We start from the raw sequence: 4390 nt of genomic DNA, 5'->3' as shown, positions 1-4390 counted from the left end.
AAGAAGAAGAAGAAGAAGAAGAAGAAGAAGAAGAAGAAGAAGAAGAAGAAGAAGAAGAAGAAGAAGAAGAAGAAGAAGAAGAAAAGTGTGTGGAGATGCCACTGAGTGTGAAGGCACTGAGCTCAATACCACAGAAAGAGCAACAATTCTACCACACCACAGTGTAGTTTCACAGATACAGCTCAGGCCAAGGCAGGCAACCCTGCTAGGTGCAGCATTAACACTCTTTGTAGCAGGGCAGCAGAAGCACACATACGTGCATGTTCAGATCTGGCAGTAACTGTAAAGCAGTCCCACGGATTCAGTCTATTTTGCTAGTGCTAGTTCTGCAGCTGCATTTGGTACCAGCAGGACTGACGTGTCAGGGAGCGAGTGCAGCAAAATGCGAATTCTGCGTGTGTCTTCACACTCATAACAGGACACTGGCCCAGCTGAGAAGCTGGGAGGAATGCAGGAGACACACATACCCTGGGTGCTGGGTTACCTGCGCATGCCAGATAGGTCCCCAGGCTGAGTTCTACCCCTGAGTGCCTGGGAACTTGCCTGTGTGTATATTCTAAGCACCCTTTTCACCTCTCCAAAGCGGTTCGGCTTCTGGATTTAGAACACGTAGGGCAGCACATAGAGAGCGAAGAAAACACTGCAATGCTGGGAAGCTTCAAATAATAAAGCATCTTGAAAGAAAAAATAAGAACATGATGTTAGCTCCAGAGCAATGGATATAAAGAAAGCCACAGCAGCCAGAACACTGCAAAAATAAATGAAATATCCATGGCTGGAGCAGCTTCAAGAAGCACTGTGAAGCGCTGACCAGGCTGGAAAGGGCAGAAGCTACAGATAGATTTTTTAAAGAAGAAAACAGTTCTAACCCTTTAACATGACTCAGCACTTCAACTGCCTGCTCCCCAATATTAGACACAGAAAAGCTTGCCTGTCTGTGCTGGATGTCGTGTACACTTTTGCAGTAATCCACACCGATGATGGGACAGGAATACAGCAGCTCTCCTCCCTCAGGAGCTCCCAGCAGTCAAAGGTCCCTGCCATGGTCAGTGGCCTCCAGTGCTCCCAGATTCTCCCAGTTCTCAGCACTTTCTTAAGCCCCAATGCTGCCTGGCTGAAAGCAAACACGCAGAGGAGCTCTACACCCAGGCTGGGCACGGCTCCACACTGGACAGCACCGTAACCCTCTCAGGGGCAACTCTGCTATCACCAGCAATCCGCTGACCCACTGCCAGCAAGGGAAGGAAGCTTGGTGGCATAAAACTCCCTCCACGTGGTACATAAGCTGCTGCAGCTGCCACGCACACCATCTGGTTGGGCATTTGTTCCTCTTCGATACCACATGCACACCAGTGGAGTGTATGCCACGGAGCCCCACCACACTGGTCATCTGCACCTAGCCAGATACTGTAACAAAAAGACCGACACAATCTGGTGTCCTGCTTGGTGGGGCAACCTACTCTGCCCACATGTCCCTCCTGTCTTTTCTTCTTGTTATGCTGCTCTAATTTAGCATGTAGGACTGTGTTGAAAACCTGCAATACGAACAGCTGCAAAAAGTATCTTTCTCACCTTAACAGTAAGGAGAAAAGCTACAGAATTTAGACTCCCATGGTTTCTCTCAAACTTCTCAGAGACCTGAGGTTGCTGGGTAACCAGGGAGCCCAAAATGTAAAGAAAGCTGGGGGACAGACACAACCAGGCGATGGCGAATGGGGGAACACAGGGTCCTTGTGCAGCAGCAGAGATTCAGATGCAACCACACTTTAAGAGCAGAGAAGGGCACTCACAGTCCACTCCTGTGGGTTCCCCCTTGCCTCAAGAGGAAGGCTGAGGTAGTGGGGGAGCAGGTGTGGGGTGCCCATTGGAGAGGCTCCTCTGCACAAGGACATACCCCAGGAACACACTGCATGACAGGATGGTGATCTTGGGGCCGGCATCAGGGAGGACCTGAGAGGTGACAAGGGACTGCTTCTTAACCTCAGGAAAACAGGTAGGGGGACTGAGACTACCAAAGACTGATCGCCTCTGCCCAGACCAAACCATGACAAAAGAACTCACTGCTACCCCTGAGGCTCGCAAAGCACAAACAACACACGGGCAAAGCGAGAACAGAGCCTCCCCAAGGCCCAGGCTCCCAGAGGGGACACAGTTGTAACAGGACCACAGTAGCAGCCTGCTGCAGTCACCCCTGCCCTATCGCTGCATCCCACTGGAGAAAGCAGAAGCCTGCAAAAAGCATGATTTCAGCCAAAGCCCAGGACAGTGCCAACCAGTGAGACTGACTGGACTCATGTGACAGAAGCCTAAAAGACACTTCCCAGACTGAGTATTATTTATTTCAGTTTCAGTCTGACATGTTATGCTGGACAACAACCAAAATCTATCAAGGCTGGGCATGGCAGTGCACACCTGTAATCCTATCACTCTGTTGGGCTGAGGCAGAAGAATAGAAAGTTTGAGCCCACACTGGGAAAAGTAGTTACTTTGTAAGATCCTGTCTCAAATAATAAAAGGAGATATAGTTTATGGCAGATGTCCTAGATTCAATCTCCACTAATGAAAAAGAACAAAACACATTGAAGACAAGTCAATAAGGAAACCAATCCAAACTGAACCAAAGGAAAAGAACATACAAGAAAACAGGTATAAATAATGGTGCAATTTTAAACCACCTAATGCTTATATAATTAGAATCCAGGGATAGGGATGGGGATGGAGCTCTGTGGTATGCCAAGTGCCAGACAGTAGGGTGGTCCTTGGCTTTTTTCTTTTTTCTTTTTGGTTTAGTACGGGGGATCAAACTCAGGACCTTGCACTTGCCAGGCAGGCACTTAAGCCACTGAACTAGTTCTGTGGCCCTCATCTATTAATTAAATCTAATAATAGTAATAATAATGAACACAACAACTGGGTCTGCTAGCATATCCCAGCACTCTGGGAGGCTGAGGCAGGAAAAACCAATATTTATTTTTGCAGTACTGGGGATTGAACTCAGGACCTTGCACTTGCCAGGCAAGTGCTTATTCTACTGAGCTATCTACTCGGCCCTAGAAGGATCCAAATTTGAGCCCAATTTGGGTAACTTACTTAGCAAAACCTTTTCTTCAAAAAAAAAGGGTGGAGAGGTTATATGTGCAAAAATCCTGAGAGCTCAATTCCCAGGAAAGACAGACAGACAGACAGACAGACAGACAGACAGACAGACAGACAGACAGGAAAACAAAAGAAAAGCTGGGCAGAGTGGCAGACAACATTAATACAAAACCTAGGGAGGCTGAGGCAGGAGAATCACACATTCGAGGCTATTGTGGCCTACATAGTAAGTTGGGGTTAGCTTTGGCATGTTCCAAAATATAGTAGACACTGCTGTGAAGAGCCATCCAGTGAAAAGGCCTATTTATAAAAACATGACAGTGTGTCTTTCTCCGCCTCATTCACTGGAGCTGGCACGCTGACATTTTTGCTCTTCCCCAAAGTCTAACCATGAAAGGTAAATGGCCTGAATCAATTCAGGTCATCAAGGCACCCACAACAATGTGACCCAAGATGCAATAGAGGACTTTGAAAACTGCTTCAGTGTGGAGGACCACCTAGCAGCTCTCCTTAAAGGAGAGCAACTGTCTCCATTTTGACTGAGCCTGACCTTATTTCCTTGTATTGTTATGCACAGAGCTGGCTAGGACTTCTGTTTATCCTTCAATTGGCCTTAAGCAATGTGTATTGGTCTAGCTGACGTGCTGGTGATAGTCTCTGAAGGTGACATGCATGTTTCCGTGGTAACCTACACCTGCTGCATTTAATGTGAGTAGAGACAGGAGGAAGAGCCAATGCTCAGTTCTCACATAGTAGAGGACTGATGGACAACTTATTCAGCAGCAAAGGAGCTTTTTAGAGCCAAAAAACCACATCTCATTTGGCAAACAAACTGGTCATCTAACACAGAACAGCACCCTTAGGGGCAGCGTCCTTCTGTTCATGTATTCACTCATTCCTGTTGAGACAGTATCTCATTGTGTAGTAGAGGCTGGCCTTGACCTCAAAGTAATCTTCCTGCCTAAGCATTGCAAGGGCTGGGGTTACAGGCATGTGGCACCACCCCTGGCTCTCCAGTCTTGCATAAATCAGTTATTCCCCTTTACACACATATATACACACAGAGGTGCTTCTCAGTAGTAAGAGTAGTGTCTGTGAAGTGGCCTGTACTAGTAACTACCACTGATCTTAAACTAAGTTATTTTTTTCTTTTCCAATCAAATTTCATCGCTACAGTTTAGCTACACATAATAATCACATTGATCACAGAGAATTCTGCTGCTGCTCTTAAGGAAAGGCAAAGTTAGGTTTCTGTAAGACAAAAAGCCACTAACTGACCAATATAGAACTCGAA

The 4390-nt window shown here is 46.8% G+C and overlaps 1 pseudogene; it reads right to left on the bottom strand.

The window, feature by feature from the left end:
* LOC101575942 overlaps positions 1 to 3770 on the bottom strand; it is a 7177-nt pseudogene extending 3407 nt beyond the window's left edge.
* Positions 3771 to 4390: the final 620 nt, after the last annotated feature.

This window comes from Octodon degus, unplaced genomic scaffold (assembly GCF_000260255.1).
Source record: "Octodon degus isolate 3935 unplaced genomic scaffold, OctDeg1.0 scaffold00254, whole genome shotgun sequence".
Classification (NCBI taxonomy): Eukaryota; Metazoa; Chordata; class Mammalia; order Rodentia; family Octodontidae; genus Octodon; species Octodon degus.
The sequence above is the reverse complement of the archived record's forward strand: the minus strand, read 5'-3'. Positions and strand labels throughout refer to the sequence as shown.